Source organism: Panthera pardus, unplaced genomic scaffold (assembly GCF_024362965.1).
Source record: "Panthera pardus isolate Hobbes unplaced genomic scaffold, ASM2436296v1 HiC_scaffold_10, whole genome shotgun sequence".
Classification (NCBI taxonomy): Eukaryota; Metazoa; Chordata; class Mammalia; order Carnivora; family Felidae; genus Panthera; species Panthera pardus.
Genome location: NW_026526655.1, coordinates 53934987 through 53951980, shown reverse-complemented (window position 1 = coordinate 53951980; position 16994 = coordinate 53934987). Strand labels below are relative to the sequence as shown.

Sequence of the window (16994 nt, the reverse complement as noted above, 5' to 3'; positions counted from 1 at the left end):
CCCGGGTGTGAACCTTCCCCACAAGCTATCTGGAGAAGCAGTCCCACGTGCCCAGCAAACCCACTTGCTGGCTGAGCTGCTGTGCCCCTTCCAGATTCACTTTGACATAGGAGCCAGCACAGGATCTCATCTCTGCAGCTTCCCTTGCCTGCCAACCCTTTTTCCTTTATTCGGACTGTCTGGGGCTTGCACTCTCAAATAAAATCAGAACTGTAATCTTTGCCTCAGGCTCTGGTTCTTGTTTAGAGCAGTGCTTCTCAGAATTTAATGTGGATACAAATCACTCAGGGATTTTGTAAAATGAAATACAGGTTCTGTGTCAGGAGATCCGGGATGGAGCCTGAGAGTCTGCATTTCTAACAACTTCCCAAGTGATATCCATACTGCTGCTCCTTTACCTAGCAAGGTTCCTGAAGATATAAAATAAGACAAAACTCATCACCATGACAGTGTAAGCTCCTTGAGGGTCAAGACTTGTCTTGCTATAGAGAAAGTTTTCACTGTTCTCTCCTCCGATTCTATAATAATGCCTGGAATGTAGGAAAGTACACAATAGCTATTTGTTGACTGAGTAATAAATGAATAAATTCCCCCTACAGGACTTCAGTCATGGTCAAAATGTCTAATTTTAACATCCAAAATTCTAGTGTGAACTGCATTGTCTGGCGGTGGGATTTCTACATTTCTGGTGACTGACAAATAAATGTGTGTGATGGACAGAAAGCTTATGTCTCCCTTCTCCAGAATGCATATGCTGATATTCTAACCCTCAAAGTAATGATATTAGGATGTGGGGCCTTCGGGACCTGATTAGGTCATGGAAGTGGAACCCTCATGAATAGAATTAGTGCCCTTATAAAAGGACCCCAGGGAGATCCCTTGCTCCTTCCACTGTGTGAGGTCATACAAAAAGACAGCCATCTAGGAAGCAAGGCCCTCACCAGAAACCAAATATTTTGATGCCTTGGTCTTGGATTTCCCAGCTTCTAAAACTGTGAGAAATAAATTTCTGTTATAAGCCACTCAGTGTATGCTATTCTCTTGTAGCAGCATGAACAGACTAAGAAAATGTTGAATACCAAAATGTAGCCATATACTTATATTACCCCAGCATCAAGGGGTAAAGCCAAAAGCCAGTTAAATGTGAGAATTGATTTGTGATTTGGAAGCACAGATGGACAGTACTGAGGTACCAAGTTCAGGAAGATTTCCAGAGGTCAACCTTCCTTTTAAAAGCCTGATTGTCTTCCGTCACGAACTACAGAACAATGAGAAGTGTGCTTAAGATCCATTATATTGGTAGCATCTTCTGTTTACTCACCCAGCACTTCACTTTTCATAGAATACCTTTTACTATGGAGGGTAAATGGCAGTTTTCCTCTGAATTTTAAAATAGTATATCATGTATAATTCATAAAAACTGCCAGTAGCATCAACATCCTCTTCTGGTATTTGTCCTACTTAAGAAATGTCACACATTAGACTTCTGTGATAGGTGTTATGCCTATTATTGGATGTAACTGACCTTGCCCCACTGTCCCTTCCATTGCTACCAACAACCATTTGGACATTAAAGATTTTTTTTTTTTGCTGACAACATCACTAGCCATTCTTTTCTTGGTACGCTTTTACTGTTGTCATAGAGATATGGAAACAGCTGAATAGAGTTTTCACATGTGGAGTTCCTGAAGGAGGGGGGATATGAACCATGCTACTATCTGTTACAGAATTTGTTTCTAAATGATTACATCAAGGTCAGGCTCTTGCCCTTGGATTTGAAGGAATGTTCAAGGACAACAAGAATCGTTTCTACCAGGAAGTCTCATTTGGAGGATGACTGCAGTACTTCTCCAAGTATGGTCCCTCTACCAGTTGCATTGGCATCACTCACCAACTTATTACAAATGCAACTTGTTGTGCCCTGTGATGGTTCACCAGCCCAGTTAGCTGGCAAAAGGTGATTCCTGGGTGTATCTGTTGAGGGTGTTTCTGGAAGAGATTAGCATTTGAGTCAGTAGACTGAGTAAAGAAGATCTGCCCTCACCAATGTGGGGGGTATAATCTAATCTGTTGAGGACATACATAGATGAAAAAAATGGAAGAAAGGTGAATTCTCTCTCCTTGAGCTGAGACATCTATCTTTGGCCCTTGGACATTGGAATTCTAGTTCTCAGGTCTCCGGATTTGGACCGAACTGTATCATTGGCTTCCCTACTTCTCCAGCTGTAGACAGCAGGTCATGGTACTTCTCAGCCTCCATAACCATGTGAGATACTTCCTATTATAAAACTCCTCGTGTCTCTCTCTCTTTATATACACGATTGGTTCTGCTTCTCTGGAGGTCCCATCCCAGGCCCATTAAATCAGAAACTCTGTAGGCTGTGTTTTAACAAGTCCTCTAGGTGATTACAAGGTATGCTAAAGTGTGAGAACCACATCTTTATTAGACATCATCCTGTCTATAAAAGGTAGTATTGATGAGAATATTAAAGTACTCAAGAACCTGGAGATAACCTGAATAAAAGATGCTCTACATAGGGGTATTTGGAAATCTAAGGTATAGAACAGTTTTTAGAACTGAGTTTGGACTGTATATAGTACCACAGGAGAGGTACTTATTAAAAATACATAAGCCTTGGTCCCACCCAAAACTAGTGAATCAGCGTTTGACTCAGGGCCAATTGCCTCTTTAAGGGCACACCAGACAGTTCTGAGGTACCAAGTACGACAACCATAGAATGAAGTATAGCTTATGTTAACATCAGTTATCTCTGGGTGATGGGATTGAGAATGATCTTCAAAATCTACACACTTTAGGCATTTTTTTGAGTTGGTTGCGATGTCATACATTACTTTTATCATGAGAAAATAACAAGGCAATTATTTTAAAAGAATAAAAGCAGACAGAAGAGCATAAAATCACATTGGAGACCAGAGAACTTGAGGGAATGATATATTTTCTTTACATTATTTATATCAGAATGGTGAAAAGCTTAGATTCCTGCATAGGACTCCTGGGTTCAAATCCTAGAGGCTCTTATGAACCATGTAATTTTCCTCCCCAAAGCTTCAGTTTCCCCATCTCATAAGCAGAGATAGTAATAATAGAGTCTATTTCACAGGGGTTTTTGTGAGAATCATATGAGTACTTGGTATAGTGCTTAGCACATAATGAGAATTCAAAATGTCAGCTATTAGTAGCATGAGGACATCTATGTTTTATGGTTATTTCTGGCACTATGTTTTATGACTATTCTTAGCTCTGTTTTCTATGAGCCACATACTGATCAATCAATCCATTTATCTTGTAATGCTTTAAAAAACTGGCTATGAGCAGCACTTTCAACAATAGCCAAATTATGGAAATAGCCTAAATGTCCACCAACTGATGAATGGATAAAGAAATTGTGGTTTATATACACAATGGAATACTACGTGACAATGAGAAAGAATGAAATATGGCCTTTTGTAGCAACATGGATGGAACTGGAGAGTGTTACGCTAAGTGAAATAAGCCATACAGAGAAAGACAGATACCATATGGTTTCACTCTTATGTGGATCCTGAGAAACTTAACAGAAACCAATGGGGGAGGGGAAGGAAAAAAAAAAAAAGAGGTTAGAGTGGGAGAGAGCCAAAGCATAAGAGACTCTTAAAAACTGAGAACAAACTGAGGGTTGATGGGGGGTGGGCAGGAGGGGAGGGTCGGTGATGGGTATTGAGGAGGGCACCTTTTGGGATGAGCACTGGGTGTTGTATGGAAACCAATTTGACAATAAATCTCATATTAAAAAAAAAAAACTGGCTATGACTCTAAGTGGAAAACGTCCCACTTCATGGATAATAACTCTTCGGCCTCATCCCCCCGGCTTCCACCTTCTCATCTGACTCTGGTCTCTTGCCATGACTCTCACTCTCCTTCCTCTTGACAAAAAGCCAGATCTTAGATTTTTTTCCATTCAGTGCTCAAAGCCTTCATGTTTCCACTTTTCCCCTTTAAGTTTGGTGTCTGTTACCTTTGCCATATTTATTTGATTCCAAAAGGTGGCAACTGCTGATTATCACTACATTTAACAAATATTTGCTAAATTATCTTAGAATTAAAGTTCAGCATCACCAGCTATTTTTTTTTTTTTTCATCTTGGACATAATTAGTGATTTGGGTTTCTGAAACTCTGTTAAACAGAACACTTCTGAGCCTCAGATTAAGCACCAATTAAAAAAAAAAATCATTTCCGGGGGCGACTGGGTGACTCAGTCAGTTGAGCGTCTGACTTCGGCTCAGGTCATGATCTCACAGTTCCTGAGTTCAAGCCCCGTGTCGGGCTCTGTGCTGTCAGTTGGAGCCTGGAACCTGCTTTGGATTCTGTGTCTCCTTCTCTCTCTGCCCCTCTCCTGCTTGTGCTCTGTCTCTGTCTGTCTCAAAAATAAATAAACATTAAAAAAAAATCATTTCCAGGTTTGTGCATCAAGGGCAGGGACCGATTCTGTGCCTGACGAGGACTTGCCCGTAGCTGCTGCTTGTCAGGTCCAGAGCCTAGCTATGCTGCTCTTTTTCAAAGAGAGATTCATATGCGTCAAAAGCTTAGCACTTGATTCTAAGTGCTGGGATTTTTTTCTCCTAGATTTAATCAGACAGTTGTAAAACATTGACAACAGGAGTTTAGGAGAGAAACTGGTCACTTTGTACTTTCTGAAGCACTTTTATATTGGAAACAAATACTTTAAAGCAGTGTTTTTCAGATTTTACCATGCACAAGAATCACCTGGGGGTTTGCTATAGATCGAATGTTGTGTCCCCCCAACAAATCCATATTTTGAAATCCTAGCCCCTACGGTGATGGTATTGGGAGGTGGGGCTTTGGGGAGGGGATTAGGTCATGAGGATGGAGCCCTCACTAACGGGATTAGTGCCCTGATAAAAAGACCCCGGCAGAGAGCTCCCTCATCCCTTCTGTCTTGTGAGACTAGTCTGTGAGGAAGTGGGTCCTCCCCAGACACCAAATCTCCCCGCCTCTAAAATTGGGAGACATAAATTTCTTTTGTTTATAAGCCACCCAGTTTGTGGTATTTCCTTTATAGCAGCCCAAATGGAGTAAGACAAGGGCTTATTCAAATACAGCTTGCTGGTTCCACCTCAGTTTCTGGTTTAGCAGGCCTAGCATGCGGCCTCAGAATTGCCATTTCTAAGGTTCCCATCACAGGTTCCCAGGTGATGCTGACTGCTAGCTCAGAAAATTCACTCTGAGAACTTCTTTAAAAGAATCTATTCATAGGAATCTTGAGAACTCAGTCCCCCTAGAAGGGGAGGAGAGTTAGTACTAGCTATGCTAGGAACCCTCCAGTCACACTTTTCTGTCTCTCTCTTTTCTTCCTCCTACACGCTGAGTACTCAGATAGTACTCAGATTTGCCAATTCCAGCCTGAGGAAGTGACCACTCTCATGCTTACTAAATTTCAGAGAAACTTATCACGAAGAATCAAAGAAATGTTTAACTCTTGCCTTAAAAGACTCATCACCAGTTTACTGATGATGATAGATTTTTGTTTTTGTTTTTGTGTTTTTGTTTTTTTGAGAGGGGGAGAGGGGCAGATGGGAGAAAGAGAGAAAGAGAGAGAGAGAGAGAGAGAATGAGCAGGGGAGGGGCACAGAGAGAGGGAATCAAATGCAGGCTCCAGGTTCTGAGCTGTCAGCATAGAGCCAATGCAGGGCTCGAACCCACAAACCATGAGATCATGACCTGAGCTGAAGTCGGATGCTCAACTGACTGAGCCACCCAGGTGCCCCAGTTCAATTCATTTGCTATTATTTTCTAGTATCTTCTGGCTGATTTGTCTTCTTACTTTTAATTTTGCTATCTTCTTCTGACCATGGCACTCTTCCCGTAAAACCGGGAGATACAGGGAATAAAAACTGATAGTATCTCCTTTCATTGCCTGAGCTTCTCTGGGCATGGGAATTGCATGGGGGGTGGGGGGGGGCGGACAGGCACAGCCAGGTTATTCCTGAATAAGAGACCAAGGAGAAGCAGGAAAGCACCGGACTTGGCTTTCTTGCCCATAAAAAGTCTACACTCCCAGGGCCAGCAATGACAAAGCACCCCTACATATCTTGCCTTCAGCAGCCCCCAGATGCTAATTGTAACCTGCTCATTCTTCCCTTCCACTTAGAGTAGACACAATTACCATGCTTAGGAAAGTAGCCCAGCCAGAAGGGTGGAGGGTTTTGTTTTACACTAAATTTTTGCTTCAAAGCTCAGAGAATGTATCACACGACTGCTGTGAAAGAGTGCCTGGGGTGTTTACTAACACAATATTATAAAAGTAAAACATAATTAAAAAAAAAAAAGAACTGGATGACTGGGCCCCAGAACAAAACTGAACCACAAATTATCACCTCATACCTATAATTACCACAGTAATTTGAGTGTGGAAGAGATGCCAAATGATTCAGGCCAACCAGGTTAGATCCCCCTGCTGTGTGGGTGAACTTTTCAGGTGCATCTCAGCATTGCATTGCTGTGAATATCAAAAGCACAGCAAGGGTCCCCACAAAGCTGGCAACAGCCAATAAACTCAGGGACTCACAGGCTTCCAGGAGCAAAACATACTCAGCATTTGGTTTACCAAAATGATTTCTTCTATTAGGTGAATGGTTTTCACTCTTTTACTACCTTCTTTAGTGACCCCTTTTCTACTGTGATGTTCAACATGTATCCCCAAAAGTTCTGGCAGAAGTTGGGTAACCAAGTTTTGCCTGATTTCTGTCCTGTCCTCCTGACTCTGCTAAGAACCCCTGTGAGGATCTGGAAGCATCTCCTGCAAACCTCTACAGCCCCACAGAATACAGGTGAAATAGCAACGACGATACCACATTGATTTGTAGCAAGAACAATTGCTATTAAGACACTAGGATTCAATTCTAAATTTTTCTCTAGTCGTTCAGTTGAAAGATAGATTTATTTATAGGGAAGGAGGTATACTCTCACTATAAACCAGCCTGTAAATAGATTTCTGCCAATTGTAAATATTAGACCTGGTTCTTTGAAGGTTATTCTCTCCAAACTAGGTAGTGTGTATGAAATATACACATAAAAAATGAATCAAAGTTCCATTAACCTTAAAAACTATTATTAAGTATTCAGTCAGTACGATGTGACATATTGTGGCATAATAAAAAGACACTGGAGCCAGAAAGATATGGGATAAAATTCCAGTTCTGTTATTTACTAGCTATGTGGCCTTGGCAAGTGTCTCAACTTCTCTGATTGTCAGTTTCTGATTTTTTAAAAAGAAATTTAAAAAATTCTAATAATAGTATATTTCAGGGTAACTGTTAGGTTTAGATACTGACTACTCAACTTCCTGTTCTGTGTCTCATGAATGATTAGCAAAAATTAGAACTGTTTTCCCTTTGGGGGCACCTGGGTGGTACAGTCAGTTAAGGGTCCGACTTCAGCTCAGGCCATGATCTCACAGTTTGTGGGTTGAGCCCTGTGTTAGGCTCTGTGCTGACAGCTCAGAGCCTGGAATCTGCTTCAGATTCTGTGTCTCCCTCTCTCTCTTCCCCTCCCCTGCTGGCGGTCTGTCTCTCTCTCCCTCAAAAATAAATAAAACATTAATAAAAAAAAAAATAAAAAAAAAGAACTGTTTTCCCTTTGAAATTCTCTAGACACAGAGATAAACATTTCTTGTTCACCTAACCAAGTTAGATTTTCCCTGGTTACAAAATCCCAACTGTGAATCCTCCCACCCATAACCTGTTTAGTCCTTCTTATAAAAGATAAGAGAAACCACTCTGTAGAGACACACTCTGATCTTCAGATCAGGGGTGCTCTCCCTATGGCAAGAGCCTTAATAAAATTGATTTCCTTGTTTTCTGGTTTTTGTCTTTGACGATATCATATATACAAAAGTGCCTGACATATTATTTGGAAGTTTTCATTAAGGACCTTTTATAAATAGTGCCCTGAGTATAAACCATAAATTGTACAAAAATGAGCAGAATGCAACTTCTGCACTGGCATCTGTGAATCTAGTAACAATTCTATAGATTTATGATGCTAAAATCTTATTTTTGCAAAGTTACCCTAACTCCCATCATGATAAGTTAATTTTGGCAGATTAGTAAACAATATGAATTAGCTCAAACTACTTTAATGGGAACTTTACAGTCATCTAGTCATAAAAACTATAAATAGAGTTGAACTTTCATATGCATACCAATTCTGTAAGACTTAGTTGAGATGGCTCCATTTTCATGAAGTCTTCTCTAATTTCTAATTGCTACAGTCAGAAATAACCCTCTGGTCTCTGTGGTCCAGCTTGCATTCTTCCTTACTTTTTCTAATACAACTTTCACATTGTGCTTTACATTAGTCTTAGTTGTGTACATGTCTGGTTTTCTCCCTAGATTTTATGTTGCTTGGGACTACATACTGTGTCTTATTTTCTCTGGCATAATGACTTAGGCAGAGGAAATATTCAATTAGTGTTTGCTGAATTGAGTCTATAATACTTTTTGATGCCTGGATCATACTAATCAGGCAGTGTGCATATGAATACTTCTTCATAAAATGTCAGAGTCACACTGAGAAGACTAAGTAATCAGGAAAGGATAATAGAGAAGGGGTTAAAAAAAAAAAAGGAAAGGGGAGCGTGAAAAGAAAACTAACAATGCATTGAGAAGTCTAAGAAGGTAAAATTGCACAAGAAACAAATGCATCATGAGTAACTTAAATAGAGAGCACATTATTCCAACTCTTCATCTTTACTACACAAAGGTTGGGATAAGGCAGACTATAGTCAAGGTCTTTAGAAATTTTACCTATACCGACAGGTCATAATCAGGAAGTGATAATAATGGTAAGGCTGTGATACACAAGGTTCCTTTCAACAGCAGGTTATCAGTGGAATGCTAATATATCTTAGCAACCTACTCTGACAGGGGGATGGGGGAAGGGAGCCCCTCATTTATACCCCATCAATTTCTATGGTGTAAATATTTCCAACGTGGCTGATTTTAAGGTATCAACAAATTACTTAATGTAAGTTTGGGAAGAGATGCACAAAACTGGCTGACTCAAGTCAGCAAAGCTGGTTCCATCACACTATGGCCACTTCCCTTTCTCCTCACCTTCCTTCCTTTACTTCCTTCCAAGGAAGAGGAATGGAGTGCAGCAGGTCTAGGGAAAGGGCAACAATGGAATAGAACTTCACATAGAGCTTTTCTTCTCAGTTTCCCCTTTGGATTGTGCTTTGGTGATAATGGATCACCTCCAATTCATCCTCTCCATCTCACTTTTCAGTGCAACCTGAAAATCCAAGAATCACTTTGGAAATAAAATGAAACCTACCATTTTCTTTTAGGCTACTGATGAAAATGTTAGGAAGATTTGATTCATGATAAATGTTACTCTCAATCTGACAAAATGATGAGAGTTTAGCTTCCCTGAATCTTAAAGAAACTGTAAAATTATACATGAGAAAGACTGAAACCACTGTCTTAGTATTTTTAGCTTCTTCACTGTTATATTAAGCAGTAACTTTGTAGCTACAAGTTACAATTGTTGAGCCAGTATTTGCTTGTCAAAAATCTATGTGCTTGTTTTCTCTTAATACAAAATATGCTGAGATACAATGAAAAAATATTAGCATGGTTCTGAGCATTTAGACAAATTTGTAAGGTCTCAAAGACCCATGGATAGGAATGAATCAGATCTCAAGGTGTGCAGCTATTAATAAAAATGTAACACAACAACCCATCTCCAGAACTTGTTCAGCATCATCACTACCAGATGCACCATCACCGTTACATCTTTTAGCCTCACTTGGGCCGGTGTAAACACTAAGCTCATGGAGTTTCCTGGATTTATCTTTGAAGATAGGCAGATGAAATCTAGCTTTTTGCAGCAGATACTTTGTGGCTTCTAATGACACTGGAGAATCCTTAAGAAAATCTTCCTGGAATAACTGAAAAGCAGACCAAAATTAAAAATAAACCCGATTTTCTAAATTTGGGAAAGAATGTCTTGGGAGAGCATCCTCCCAGGAATGGTTCTAAAAGTTATTTTGATTCCAACTCTACATTTTAGAACCTTACAGAAGTTATTTATGTTCTTGTTCTGCGTTTTCAGAGCCTTGTATCATTTTATACATATATAGGAATAAGGATTTTAAATCACAACTAGCTGGGTAATCTATTTTCCCACTTGTACAACTGACACACTGGAGTGTGGTCTGGCACAATTTTCTATAACTGGCATTGTCAATTAACAGGAGACAGAAAAAAGACTGGCCTGCACTCTGGAAGAACAGCAGCGGTAGCAAGGACTCAGAGGTTAGCATAGTGCCTGGCGAAGACAGGGACGTGCTTACATAGCTGGAGCCTGCAAGGGCCAGTTCTGCACTATCATCATTATTTTCGGGGCTTCTCTGGGAGCCTGCAGTGGGCATATACATGGGAAAGTCCTAAAAATTTAGATTTGTTTTCAATTAATAAGTACGAACAACAGAATAAATTTGATGTTGATACTTAAAATGTTAACACTCAACATGCAAAATGTTGTGATGTACAGGGCTTAACTAGGTCTCCAAATACAATGGCGCTGAGTTTCACCACGGAAACTGGAACAGAAAATTAAGACTCATTAGATAGCCTTTTCTAGAGGGCCCTGAAAACTTAAAGAACCAATCCAAGAACTCAAGAATATATGAAGGTTTGAAAGAAAAGTTTAGTGGGCAGTTACCTGTTTTTGGGGGGGTGGGGTGGGAAAGAGGTGCCCAGAAGCTGAGCCTTAGGTTTCCCTGAGGAATTTGCACCTTTCTAGTCTCGGTGGGAGGTAAAGTCCACACCTCACTAAAAAAACCTGTTATGGACTGAATGTTTACGTCCCTCCAAAATTCATATGGTGAAACCCTATCCTTCAAAGTGATGGTGTTAGCAGGTAAGGCCTTTGGGAAGTAATCAGGGTTAGATGAGGCCATGAGAGTAGAGTTCTCATGAACGGGATTAGAACCCTTTTAAGGGTCACAGGAGAGCTTGCTTCCTCTCACCACTCTTGAGGATACAATGCGAAGACAGCAGTCTGCAACCCAGGAGAGGGTTCTCACCAGAACCTTACCACTCTTGCACCTTGATCTCAGACTTCCAGCCTCCACAAGTGGGAGAAAGAAGTTTCTGTTGTTTATAAGCTACCCAGTCTATGGATTCCTGTTATACAGCCCCAAAGGACTAAGCCAGAACATATAACTTAGGCTCAGCCAGTTAGAAATAGCTCATCCCCTTCCTGTGCCTTCCACACCCAAATCTTGAGCTGGTGATGTCAAGAAGCAGAATTGGGGAGAAGCCATTTTGGAGAGGGCAGCAGGACCGGCACTTTACATCCAATCTCCAGGAGCAGGTGGGGCCAGCAAGATGTCTCCTGGAAGGATGCAGCTGTGGTGCCCAGGGCTTACTGGCACCAGCAGCCCTTCTCTTACTAGATGGATCCCATGGCATGAATCTAGGCTCTGTGTCTAGCTTCTTCCTAAACCTGGTTCTACAGGCTTCCTTGTGATTCTCTGGGCCTCCCCAATGCTTTTTCAACACATTTCTTTTCTGCTATAAACATCCAGTTAGTTTTGTGGCTAGCAACTAAAACTCCCTGATTATTACAAAATGAATTACGGCCAGAAAGTTTATTTCTCAAAAACGCTCACTTGTTAACCACCCCCAAATTAGACAACTTCTGTTTCCTTCTAAATGGGCTTTCATATGCAACCATATTTTTTAAATTGAATGACAGTTATTTTTATGCTTTCCTGAAGATGAAACCTCCTTAGGTTTACTAGAACCAGCCCAAGAATCTTCTATTTCATCATCTTTTCCTTGCCCTCCCCACCTCTCATTTGTCAGAGTAAATGAGGAGTAAAATTTATCTGATAATTCCTATAAACCTTCCTTTACTCCTCTCTTCTAGGTATTTGGCATTCTTTTGCTGCCTCAACCTAATCTGAGGCCCCCATGCATCCAACCCCTCAATCCCATTGCCCGTGTTTAATCACAGGCATCTTGTAGTGATTCCTCTCAGGAGCTATCCAGAGGCTCCCTAGATATCCCCAATTCTGTGGTCCATCTCTCCTTCAGATAATGTTTACTGCGAAGTTTCAAATTGTGGAAGTGATTCTTCCACTGCTATATGAAGTAGATAACTCCTAAGTGCCCAAGCATTCTAATGATTGTTTGGTGCCCCAAACACTAGGTGCTCTGTCTTTCCAATTCACTCCCAAATAACTTGTCAATTTTTGTCTGAAGACTAGTACAGACCCCCTGACCCCTCTAACAGAATATGAGCGGGACTCCTAGAGTGAACGAAAGCTGGCGATTAGCAGTGGTACGGGGAAAAAACAAACAAAGCAAAGTACAGCAAAAATTATTCCCACACATTTTGAAATTGCTGTGGGATGGTACTCTGGATTCAAGCTTTGGAAACATTTTGTCACAGAATAACCCATCTTGGTGTGGAGGTGGAATGGTTCATCAGGCAGGAACCCTGGTGAAGTTGGCAATTTTCACCAAAGAATATCGACCTGATCTCCTAATCATAACTTTTTCAGATGGATTTGTTTGCAACCAACAATCCTGAATGCCTATCTATCTAGGCCCTAGCCAGAGGGTGTATGTAATCTTAGACCCCTGTCAAGCAGTTTAGTTAAAAATCTGGTTGAGATAGGTGATATTTGGGGATGACTGTTTAAATGATTTCTTCTACATGTTCTGAGTGATATTTTAGAATAGGCAAAAGATTACCTTACTGGATCATAATTTTCTGTCTTTTTACAGATTTACTTTTGCTGTGTTTTGTCAGAAAGTCTTCAGCCTCAGGGTGCCTGGGTGCTCAGTTGGTTAAGTGTCCGACTTCGGCTCAGGTCATGATCTCATGGTTTGTGAGTTCAAGCCCCATGTTGGGTTCTGTGCTGACAGCTCAGAGACTGGAGCCTGCTTCAGATTCTGTGTCTGCCCTCTCTCTGCCCCACCCCCCCTCATGCATGCGCACGCGCTCGCTCTCTCTCTCTCAAAAATAAATACACATTAACAAAATTTTAAAGAAAGACTTCAGACTCCATGGAGGAGAAGTAACAAATAATAAAAATAAAATCCATTACCACAATTCTTCAGGAGTGATGGTATGGACATTTTTGAGTTTCAGACACTGATTGTCTCCTACATGAAACTTTATGTGAGAGATGCCTTTTAGTCATGTCTCTCGTGTATATAAGGAAACCTCTGCTTTTCCTGCAGGTGTCTCTCTTCTTTAACAGTAAACTGGTAACTGATATATATTCCATTTTACTTTGCCTACTGGGGAGTTCAGATACAAGAATGAGCCTCAGAGAAAGACTAGGAAGGAACTTACTGCTTGATCATTCACATTTTTTCCTCTGACCTTACTTACCTTTAAGATATATAAGGGTATGTGTATATGTGTATAAAAATATTCTTGAATGTGTGTATTTGTTTATTTTTAAAATGTGTATATACTTTTGTAAAGTTTACTTATTTATTTTGAGGAGGGGAGAGGCAGAGGGAGAGGGACAGAGACAATCCCAAGAAGAGATCCCATGACCCAGGGATTATGACCTGAGCCAAAATCAAGAGTCAGATGCTCAACCGACTGAGCTACCTAGGCATCCCTAAAATGTGTATACTTATAATATATTATAGTAATTTTTATTTATAATTCAACCATTATTTTCTTATTTATTCACATCAGAAGCTTCACTAAATCCTTTGTGGGAAAGAGTATATGAGTAAGTATATAAACATATGAGTAAATGTGGCCAAATAGTATGTTAGGGCAAACTTGAGCTCTGATTACTACCAACTGTAATGGTAAGCATATTCTATTGTGTGTGGGAGACACTTCATGGGTGAGAAGGTAAGAAAGCACAAGGTAAAACTTCTGACCCCAAGTCTTGAAATCTAACTGAGATGTTTGTGAATATGTAGGCAAGCCAAGTAGCACTGTCTGTCCTACTTCAGAAAGGAACAAAATCAAACAGACAAAAGGTCCATCTCCACAACTGTGTCCCCCTCTGCCATCCCTAGTGAAGTCCAGGCAGACTCACGACTCCCTCGAAATCCAGGATGCTTCTGTCCAAAACAACATTTCAAGAGTTGTTAATCTAGATTATCATTTTGACATGTACCACAAAGGGAGAGTTATTTTATTTTTCAGGGACTTTTGATTGTATATTTTAAAACACTTCAAAATTCTCAATTTTTTAAAATCATGACTCAATGAGAAATACATTTTACTTCAGTTTTGAATGTATATGTACCCACAACTAAAACATGAGTTTTACAAAACACTATTGATCCTTTCTATTTGTGACATACTCTATTTTTAACTTATTTTGTTCCATTTCATTTCCTAAAGCATCCTTATTATGACCCAGTGAATTAAGGTTAGCATAAAAAACACTGTTTTAAGAAAATAGGAAGTTCAAATTTCCAAGGGGCAAATGTTTTAATTTTCTGAAGGAAAACTATTCTTTTAAAGATCAAAGAATATTAGGCCAACTTCAGATGGATGCTATAGCATACTGCTTCTTATTAAGTATTTGCTCAGAAATCCAAAATATGTAGAGTTGAGTCATGCAACTCTTCCCGAGAGGAGAAAATACATCCCCAAGTTGTATTCCCAGTAGGAACACATCAACCCACACATGCAAATCACATTTCAAATGCCTTTAGTATTAGTGTCTTCAGATTCTAAATGTGGGCTTGACTTATAATTCCCTCTCTCTCTAGCCTTGCTTTTAATTAAAGGATATTTTTATATATGCATTTAATTCAGTAATTCTGAGAACTGCATCATTATTGACTACTCAGTGATGACCTTAATCTTAGATTTCTACATAGAAAAAAAATCGTTCAGGAAACAAAGGCAAAAAAAAAACCAAACTTCTTTCATTAACTGATACTGTAGTTAATAACCCAAGTTAAATAAAGAATCTGGAAAGTACGTTGCTACTATTATTAATAACTGCTCAAACAATCAAATTGTGAATGGAAATATTTCCAATTTGCCAACATAACCCTTAGACTTATTCATGCCAGAAACGTCTTAGCTGGGTCTTAACATTCCCTGGGAAAATAAGTAAGTTATAGGTTTTTTTTTTTTTCACCCTGTCAACTCTAAGATAATTCTAACTTAATTCTTACTGTGTATTTGCAGTTCCAGATCACATTGGACAGAAACCACTACTTTTAACAGATGGTTCTATTCTAGCCACAATCATATCACATTAACTTCCCAGTCTACCTATTAATATCCAACCAAATTAGAGCTTGGTGAGCTTCTGGCAGGTTTATGACAGTCCCTAAAACCTGCAATTTTAAGTAATTATAGAAATTCTGGGCAGGAAGCCCTCTAAAAAGATGATCAGCTTCATTCTGTTCTTTTGAAATTTTGAGACCATCCCAACCAAAGTGAGAGTTCTTTCTTCTATTTTAACTTGGAGAGAAGAAAGGATATTAGCATGAAGGATCACTCACTATGTGACTGGAACCATACTAGGTCTATCACATGTGTGATCTCATTTAAGCCTTATATCTTGATGTAGTAGGAATTACTACCTCCATTTTACAGAGGGGAAAGCAAGGCTCAGAAAAACTAAGTAAGTTGGTCAAGGACAGAGGGTGCATGTTAGAGTCGGGGTCTGACCGAGAATCTGCAGAAACTAATGCTTGTCTGTCTGCTCTCCGAGTAGGGGGCTGCAGCTGGCCCCACAGACTCACAAGAGCTGGTGGTGCATGCCTCTTCCCAACTCCACGTTCAGTGAGGTCACACCAGTATCTTGAAATCAGCCACAGTGGTAGTATTTAGACCATACAAACTGGCAAACACTACAAACCAGGGCTTTCTTCTTTAGATAGTTATTTACCAGCACACCACTACCGATAACATTCATATTGAGTATCTCACAAATGCCATGATTGGATGTTTCTACTGGTCAGTTTTTTTTTCATTTTCAAAAACAAATAATAATGAGAATATAAGTACGGTATCTCTCTATATGTGCTTTCCACATTTACTTTCCATGTACCTTTGCCTACAATTAAGAAAAACTCCAGTTATCTAAAAGTAGTTACAACAATATAATAAATCTCCGTATCTTCATGATCCAGACTTAATAATTATCAAAACAGAGCCAACTTTATTTCATTTATGCTCCCCAAACACTTTTTTCTCCCCAGCTGGATTATTACTTTTTAAAAAAAAAAAATTTAACTTTTATTTTTGAGAGACAGAGAGACAGAGTATGAGCAGGGGAGGGCCAGAGAGAGAGGGAGAGACAGAATCCGATGCGGGCTCCAGGCTCTGAGCTGTCAGCACAGAGCCCGATGAGGGGCTCGAACCCATGAACTGTGAGATCATGATCTGAACCAAAGTCGGATGCTCAACCGACTGAGCCACCCAAGGGCCCCCACCCCAAGCCAGATAACTTTTAAACAAATCTCAGATATTATATTACTTTATTTATAAATAATTGGTTTGCATTCTTAAAAGATAAGCTCATTTTAAAACATTATAACAACACCATTATCATACTTCAAAATTATCAGTAATTCCTTAACATCTTAATACCCTGTCTATATTCCACTTTCCTTGATTTCCTCAAAGCTGTCTTTTATGATGTTACTTTGTTCAAATCAACCAAAGTCCACCTATTACACTTGGACAAAATGTCTTTTCAATATTAATTTATCTTAATCTGTTCATTAGCTTATTATTTTTTTATAGTCTTACCCTCCTTTTTCTCATATCATTTATTTGTAAAAGAAATTGAATCATCTATCCTATAGAATGCCTTAACTTTTGGATTTTGCTGACTGCATTTCATGTTATCACATAAAATGTCCCTCTTTCTTCTGTATTTTTTGGAAATTGACACTTAGACCTAGAGGCTATGTTCTACTTTTTAGCAAGTATATTTCATGGATAGGA

General features: G+C 39.6%; 1 protein-coding gene and 1 long non-coding RNA gene across 9 annotated transcripts in view; one reads left to right on the top strand and one right to left on the bottom strand.

Annotated features, from left to right (window-relative positions):
* Positions 1–16994, bottom strand: part of ZNF385B (zinc finger protein 385B) — a 400092-nt gene that overhangs the window by 151902 nt on the left and 231196 nt on the right. The window lies entirely within an intron of this gene.
* Positions 1–16994, top strand: part of LOC109273911 (uncharacterized) — a 69686-nt gene that overhangs the window by 25211 nt on the left and 27481 nt on the right. The window contains exon 2 of one of the 2 annotated variants that reach the window (XR_008423832.1): positions 10279–10339. The exons of the other annotated variant lie outside the window; for it this stretch is intronic. This is a non-coding gene — a long non-coding RNA (uncharacterized LOC109273911). The remainder of the gene's footprint in view (positions 1–10278; positions 10340–16994) is intronic. 2 annotated transcript variants of the gene reach the window in all.